The sequence below is a fragment of the Benincasa hispida genome, chromosome 6 (assembly GCF_009727055.1).
Source record: "Benincasa hispida cultivar B227 chromosome 6, ASM972705v1, whole genome shotgun sequence".
Lineage (NCBI taxonomy): Eukaryota > Viridiplantae > Streptophyta > Magnoliopsida > Cucurbitales > Cucurbitaceae > Benincasa > Benincasa hispida.
The window spans coordinates 18597620-18606448 of record NC_052354.1 but is presented as its reverse complement, the minus strand read 5'-3'; the positions used below and the strand labels follow the sequence as shown (position 1 = coordinate 18606448).

The following is an 8829-nucleotide window of genomic DNA, read 5'->3' as shown; positions in this document are numbered from 1 at the left end:
TCCAAGCACAACAAGTCTTTTACATTGATGACATCAAACATGGTAGCAATTGGAAAGTTGTTCAAGTAGTCCAAAATAAACGAATATGGGATGTACCGGAAGTGGATGATGTTGAAAACGCACAACTAGATTTACCAAAAATTGTTGGTGGCATCCGAGTGGATGAAACCATTGAGGAGGTTACTTTATGCAGAGTTGATGTTGATCTTACAGTTGTGGAAAGGCCAATTATTGTACATGGCGATCATGACTTCATAAACGATGATAATGAAGAACAATTATCTCTCAATAACAGTTCAATACTGATGAATAATTTGAATTAGATTACGATGATGAATAATGATATATCTACTCAATTCTCTTTTTCTCTAGCTTACACGTATTTATTGTTAATTTAATATTATTTTCTCTTTTTTGTGTTTGTATAGATACAATGTCAACCCCTAATAGGTAACGGGAGGGTGATGAAGAATTCTAGGAGTTATATATAGGAAACACGATATCTTCTGTGGGTGATACTTCAGGTTAGTATATTTTGAAATATATTCAGTTAACTGAAATACATCATAAACTGTTTTAAATTTTTTATTCTTCAGATAATAGCTCAGCATCCAATCGGAAGAAACGAGAGCATTCGTGGAACATTGAGTTGGAAAAATACGTCCAAAAACATGGGAGAATTACAATCGTGATAAATGAGGGGGAGACGAAACCAATATCTCAACATTTGGTATGATTTAGTAATGCGATCAGCGTCGCCGTGAGATCTGCATTTCCAATACGTTGTCATACTTTTGCTGAGGTTCCAAACGAGTTCATAGAATTGGATAAAAGTCAATTATTTGTAAGTAATTATAAGTTTATTCTTTTACAGTCATGAACATCATCTATGCTAATTCTTCTCTCCCTCTTTTGTAGGCTCATTTCGAACTCGATCTGTTCAGTCAACGACTTAACCGTTTTATAGAACATCAAATGCAAAACTCCTTCAAAGATTAGAGGAGATTTGCACAGACATTACAGAAAATGTGGAGATCCTCAGCAAGCACGTGCCAATTTGTCTAGTTGGCTTAAAATAGGCCAGAAGATTGGTACTTTTTGTGTGACCACTTCAAGAGTGAAGCGTTTCAGGTACAATATTTATGGTGTGTATCATTTGCTGCATTTACTAATACATCACACTATTGACATTTTTTTCTTCAAATATAGGAAATGTATATGACGAACAGGAAGAATAGAGAGAAATTACTGTTCGACCACGTAGGTGGATTGAAGTTATTCCTGCAAATTCAGGCAAAGTTGCAGGCAAAGGAGAGTCGAGAAATAGGACGTGTTGACCTATTTAGGGAAACACACTCTAAAGGTGGCAAGTTTATGAACGAGGCAGCTAAAAGTGCACATGTAAAATTTTTCTTTATTGTCATGTTTTTTTTATAGTAATTATATTATAATATCAAATAATGTATCAAATACATTATAGTAATTATATCATATATATAATTAAGTAAAATGAATTATATCATATATAGTTAATTCCCTAAAATTAATTCTCATTAATCTCTGTTGAGCTACAGAGAGGACCTCATAGATCTGTAGATTGAAGCTCCATTGGTACTTGAATAATTTAATTAAAGGAGTTTAATTAATTATTCATCCATTAACTATCTGACACAGATCGACAACTGTACTCTTCCCACTACAGATATATTTCTGTGTCCATATTAATTATTCATCCATTAACTATCTGACACAGATCGACAACTGTACTCTTCCCACTACAGATATATTTCTGTGTCCATTCGATATAACAAATCAACATTGTGATAACCCTTCATAAATTGGTTGTAAGTACAGTTGGGCCAAAATTATCGTTTTGCCCCTATAGTTACATCTAACTCCATACAAACGTTATAAAAATATATATGAGTTATAATATTTATAACTTATAATACTATATGTATGTATGTATGTATGTTTAATAATATTAGAAATTCGGGTTGGGTTTGGTCGACCTAAAATTTTAAAAGTGTAGCCTGAATCCAACTCAATCCGAAAAACAACATATAAAATTCAACCCAACCCAACCAAAAAGTAAAACTAACCCAACCTAACTCAACCCTTGCAATTTGGGTTGGGTAGTCCGAGTTGTTGAGGTTGTCGTGTCATTTGATTACTCTTAGTTTTAAGGTCCCTTTAAAGTTATATCCAGGTTATTTGGTCTCATTGTGGAGGAAATTGAAGAAATAAGCTTTGAAACCCTGGTGGAAATATAGAGGAGGCTACAGTCGGAAAGCCCCATGACACCCAGCTCAACTGCGCATGCCAACACACCCTCCCACATGAATTGCTGCCTACACGCACGCCTTTCATGCGCTGGCACCTACTACCGTGCACGCCCCTCCAACGCATGATCAATTCACATCCAACGCGCGTGCATCCAGTGCCTTGCGCCACCACCTAGCGCACGCATCCAACCAACGCTCAACTGTCACACAACCGACGGCTGCAATGCGCCCCTACGCCCAACATATCATTTGGTGTGGTTTTCTGGATTTGGATGGAATGTATGTATATTTTATCTCTGATATGTTTGAGGGAACTATGATCATGCTATTCTACTGTTTTTATATGTTTTATTTGATGATGTTCGTGTCTTGGAACTTATGTGAATGTCTCAATACTCTGTTGTTGGTTTATAAGTGTTTAAAATGATTTCTATAAACATTTTCAAAGGAAACCCCTATGTTCGTATTAAAACACAACCCCACAAGGCTTCTCAGCTCATTATTTCTGTTTTTGTTTTTTCCTCCAAGTAACGGAAAAGTTTCGAGTGTCACTTGAAGTCGAGGTCTACCACAACATCTGTATTGGTCTTCTCATATTTTAGGTTTCTGGTTGTAAAAATTATTATGGAATTTGTAAGATAATTCATATAGTGTGGGGTACTGGGTAGATACTAGTTGTGTAAATTGAATTGATATAAATATTTATGAGAGCTTGGATTGTTAAATCATATTATTGTTGGAATAAATAGAATATGTGGAATATCAGGTTAAACAGGTTGAGGTGGACAGTAAATCTCACAAAAGGTTTGTATTTACTGCCTTCACATCTTCTTTTGGGTTATAGAAGTAAACTAGGAGAGGGTGTGATAGATTTACATCTTTTTTAAGTACAATGGTTGAATTATTAGCAAAATTCCAAAAACAAAAACAAGTTTTAAAAGTTACTTTTTTTAGTTTTCAAAATTTGGCTTGTTTTTTTAAACCATTGGTAAAAAGTAAATAACAATAGAAGAAATTTGAAGGTGAAGGTAGTATTTATAAGGTTAATTTTCAAAAATAAAAAACTAAAAACCAATACCCCATTTGATAAGATTTAAAAAACCACCAAAGTTTGAAATCTAAAAGAGTAGCTTAACTTATTTTTGTATGAAATTTGGCTCAAAATTCAACCATTGTACTTAAAAGGATGTAAGTCATTGTAAAACATGGGAGAAAATAGATTTAATTTTCAAAAACTAAAAACAAAAAATAAAATGGTTACTAAAGGAGGTCCAGATGATTACTAAATGGATCTATTAAAATTTGTTGATTAATTGAAGCCAAATCTTTTAGGGGATGGTGCAGCATTGCTCCCAACACATTTTCACCACGATATTTAGGAAGCTCAAAGTCCAAGGGGACTTCTTTGATTACTAATAGAAGATTGATGGTGAGGATTTGTCGAGGGTTCTCACGACTAAATCATTTATAATTATACCGATTTCGGAACTATTATTACTTGCACTACAAGAATTTTAGACTTTAATATTGGTTGGAAAAAGTGAAATCGGATGTATAATGTCGGTTTTGTTTTTTTTTTAAAAAAAGGAATCTAAACCGACATTGTAGGTATACCTTTAATGTCGGTTTAAAACCAACATTAAAGATCCACTTTTAAAAAAAAAAAAAAAACAAAACCAACTTTCTCCCCCCTCCCCCACGTTCAAACGCACCGCGCCATTTCTCCCCCAAACCCTCATCCAAGCTCGTGCAAAACCCTCCGTCTGAAAGGCTCTCTCTTACCATCGTCCAAGCTTGGCCGTGCGAATCAGGTGGTTGTCGTCTGTCCTTGATCACTCCTTTGAAATTGTTAGCAGTTTCATTTCTTATTCTAAAGCATGCTTTTTTTAGTAAAACCTGAGCATATCGTATTTTGATATCATCGATCTCATGGTTTTGTGTGTAACAAGTTACTGGCAACGATGAATCAAAGGTTGGACTTACAGCTGCTTCCGTTTGGACGGTAGTAGATTGACGATATGTCTGCAGTAAGGTGTTTTTCCTGAGCCAGTTCTTGTAAATTTCTCTTGAATAGGAGATGTATTGTGGCGGAAGTAGGAGTGTTCTTACATTGTTTTCTAGTTGATCTCAAGTGCATGCTTTGTCATAATCTACCGTCACTTTGGTTTATTTTATCTTTGTCTTATCAAGTACTGGTGATCTATTTATTGGGTACTATTATCGGTCTTTAAGTAAAATTTTAAGATTGAGAATGAGGAAGATTGAAGTTCACTCTAATCGGAAGATATGAATGACTTCTATGTTGAACTCTTCGAGCTTGTAGTTTAATATGTACCAGGTCATCACATTGACCTATTTGATCTATATTTTCGCTGTTCAGTAGATTATCTTGTGTATTTGTGTTTGATGGTTTCTGTTAGAAACTTAGAATGGTATAATTTTGTTTGTTTTCCATATGCGAAGGTTCCCAGTAGTTTCCATAGATACACTAGTAGGACTAGCATGTTGATACGTAGTTAGATTTTGACTTGACCAGTTGACCCATATATGGGAGCTCAAGAAATATGCCAAGACTTGACTATCCAAATACTGTGTGATGAATACATGCTTTACACCCTAAATTTTTTATCCCACTTGAAAGTTAAACTAATCTATGCATGGCACATCATGTAACTTGGTCATTTAAATTCATTTTTGAATATTGGGTCATGTAAATCACACTTTTCATCATTTTGTATCTCTGCCTTGTAATTTCTTAAGTTTTGAGCCACAATTTGTTTCCTTAAGGTTCTGCCTACTTTGAGATCATTTTCATAAGAAAATGTTTGGTTTTGTTTTGTTGTGTTTCCTATTGGAAAAATTATTTCCATTGATGAAATGAGATCTTTACCTTTTAATGAAGCAGCCATGTTTAAAATTGTATCCTTAACTTTATCGAAAATTGAAAATAAAGTGATGTACTACATACATTCTCCACCTAATGTGGCATTTTGTTCTTTTCTTATGTTGTCCAGCTGCTTGGAAAAGGACTATTGCAGATTGTGCACATAGTGTTACAAGGGCAATTCTGGTTTATCTATTACTAGATATGATCAAATCTGAGGCTGAAGGTTTTGTGGGTGGAGTTGCAACAATCAATTCTCAAAGGCTTTATGGTTGTCAGTCAAATGTTGTTTATGGTCGATCACAGTTGTTGGATGGTAGTACTTTCTTCCCTTAAATTTTGTGTCATTTTGTCATTACTATATTTATATTTTTTATGTATATCTTGACAGGTCTTCCTCCCTTGGTGTTGCGTCGTGTTCTTGTGATTTTAACTTATTTGGCTACAATATGTTATTCTACTTCGATTTGGAGACTGTCCCTGAGGATTTGAGTTCTACATACATGGAAACTAAGAAGGGCTTCCATCAAGTAATTTAAAAACCTGTCAAGCTGGAAATGTTCCTTTGGTTCTATTCCTGTTGATGAAGCTAGTTGTGCGGTTTGAAAGGATCCTGCTTTGCCAGAAGGAGAATCAAAGCAAGAAAATAGTGATGCTGCTGGGTCGACTTCAGGTGGAAAAAGGAGAAATGACATACATAATATCTTTTTGCAACTGCCGCAGTCTGTTTTATGCAAATTATGTGCACTTCTTGGCCGCGAGGGGTATTCATCTTCCAATCTAATGTCTTTTGAGTTGTCTGCTTTATCCTGTTGCCTTATGATGATAACTAATTAGTTATTGGTTCAGGTAATGTAATATCATATGTGATCATGAATTGAGTGATTTTTACCCATTGGATGATTTGTTAACTAAATTTATTTTATACTTACTGGACAGATGTATGCAGTTAAGAGTGTGTTCTTAACACAGCCCATGCTGATATCTGCATATAGATTTGTTATTTTTGGCGTATGTTTGAGTCTGATCCTTTGGAAGAGACATGGAAGGCATTATCGTCGTTCGCGTGTCTCCACCGCACGCACCGCTAGGTTCGTTCTACTCTATACTTTTAATGGTGTTGTTTGTGTGTTTTTTAGGTGTTTGGAAGGGGTGGGGAGGAGATGGATTTATTGCAAAAGCAAGGAATTCACGTAAAAATTGTTCCTGGTAAGTGCATTTTTTAATGCTTGCAGTTTTAAGAACAGTTTCTAAGTGTTTTCACGTGACTCTAATGATATGGAAATTCCTGTTTGAGAAGTTATAGTGTGCTTATTTCTCTTTGGACCATATTGGATTAGAATGTAACACCCATTTATGACTCATGAGTACTATTTATTTGTAGTTTAGATTTGATTCAAGGTGCTTGAGTTTGTGGGTTGCACTATGGTAGTTTGTGGGTTATTCATGCACTATGGTAGTTTGTGGGTTATTCATGCACTATGGTAGTCTTTGTGACAACTTTTGAGATTTCAAGTACATTGTGAGCTAAATTTGCTTATTGATGTATGTGTTCTTGAATATTCATTTTTTGGGAATTCTGATAGTTTTGTTGAGAACAAGTGGTTGTGAAATATTTTTGGGAGTGTGTTTCTTTGAACATGTTCAATGTAAATTTTTGGTTTTGTTGTGGTAGCATCGTTATGCTGCCAAAAATTTTCCATCGTCTTCGTATCTCATATCTAGGTAACCAAGCTTCTCTTCTTCAAGATCTTGAAAAATAATATTCTCTCATTTATTCAATTATTGAGTTTTCTTGTTTTGCAAGTGCAACAAAGGAGTAAAGATTTGGTATCACAACCTCTTTATGCTTTTTCTTGGGGAACTCTAGATCCAACACATTCACTACAATAATTTTGCCTTGAGTGTATCATTTATGCACATTCCCAATAAACACGGTTAGTTGAATATGAATTCTGATCACATTTTCACTTTCAATCCTTTGTCTTAAACCTTTATTGTTTGTGATCCTTTGAACAATAGTAGTCAGACAAAGATGCCTATAACTAGATACTGTTGAAGCTGGGGGGGTCTGTTAAAGAAGAATTATGAAGGGATCCATACTTACCAAGTGGAGAGGGATAGTAAACTCATAATGTTTGTAAAATCATAATATTTGTATTACTTGTAATTTATGTTTTTAAGGCCTGAATTATTGTACGGTCTTTTAAATTATAATTTTATAGCAGAATTTGTGGATTAAATATAATAGATTTACAATCCATACATGAATAATATGTCATAGCCACAATGTTCGATGATGATGTGTCATGTTATACTTTTTGACCAAAAAAATGGATTTGGCAACAGAATTAAAAAAAAAGGGACAATAATTGATAAAATGGACAGATTCTGGGCCTCAAAGTCGGTTTAAAGGGCTTCATTTAATTCTTGGGCTTCAGTTACAACCAACATTAAAGGGCTTTAATGTCGGTTGCAAATTCATTAAAGGGCTTTAATGTCAGTTGCAATCGATATTAAAGACAGTGTTATTAAAGCCCTTTAATGTTGGTTTAAAACCGACATTAAAGGGCTTTAATAACATTATCTTTAATGTCGGCTGTCAACCGACATTAAAGCCCAAAATTCTTCTAGTGTTTGTAGAATAGTAGCAAGATCGAGTCGATTCGCAAGGAGTGATAACTTGTAGAAATACAAGTTATTTATACCATCTTATTTAGAATATGCGGCAAAAAGAAGGAAAAAGTTACGACGAACATATAGAAATTGGCTTAGAAACGCAAAAGTTGTAAAACGTCGGAAACACACCCGCTAACCCCATTACGATAGTAAAAAGGGATGTCCATGTCTTTGTTTTTCAAGAAACAGGTCACCACATGCGACGATCGCTTGAGAACAAAGAAAGAGCAATGCATTCGCACCGAATGCGACGGTCAATCGTGGATGGAAAGATCAAGGCATTTGCACCGCATGCAGCAATCGATCCTGGATAAAAAGATCAACGCATTTGCACCGTATACGGCGATCGATCGTAGATGAAAAGAGCGACGCATTCGTAGGGATTTTTGAAATTGTACAACTTTTCTGTTGTACGGTCTGAAAAATTGAATGTGGAGCAAAGGGGATGTTTCCACCAAGCCATGACAGAAAAAGAAGCTTTTCAGAGTGGGACCACTGACGAAGAAGGTGCCAAAGTCTATAAATAGCTACATCAATTCCAAAGAAAGGAGGCTGGTCTGAAGAGACACTTAGAGAAAATCTAGGAGAAAGACGAGACAAGTTCGAAAGGGAAGTCTCGGGAGCCAGAAATTCATTCACAAGCCCGAAGGGAAGCTCTGTGCAAAGATCAATTCTACCTGGGAAACCAGCCTGAGAAGGAAGTTTTCCACCACACTCCTCTTACACGCCGGGAAGCAAATCGTCTCCGATCGGGATCCGTGTCAAGACATTGACACGCTTTCCTTATTTGTTCTCACTTTCTATTCATCGACTGTATTCATTTCTAATCTTTCATTCATCCATCTGTAACAAACGCTTATCTTTACCTTTTAATATCATTATCATATTCATCGTCATTTCTCTGTTCCACCATACATTCATCGTCCATCTCCCCCATCATGTGTAACTAATCCCCAGGGTAAGGGGGAAGGATTAAGAGAG

At 35.4% G+C, this 8829-nt stretch overlaps 1 non-coding gene across 1 annotated transcript; it reads left to right on the top strand.

Annotated features, from left to right (window-relative positions):
* The first annotated feature begins 4238 nt into the window (after window positions 1–4238).
* Window positions 4239–4335, top strand: LOC120080646. The gene has a single exon (XR_005482598.1). It is a non-coding gene; the product is annotated as a small nucleolar RNA snoR113 (small nucleolar RNA).
* The last annotated feature ends 4494 nt before the right edge of the window (window positions 4336–8829 follow it).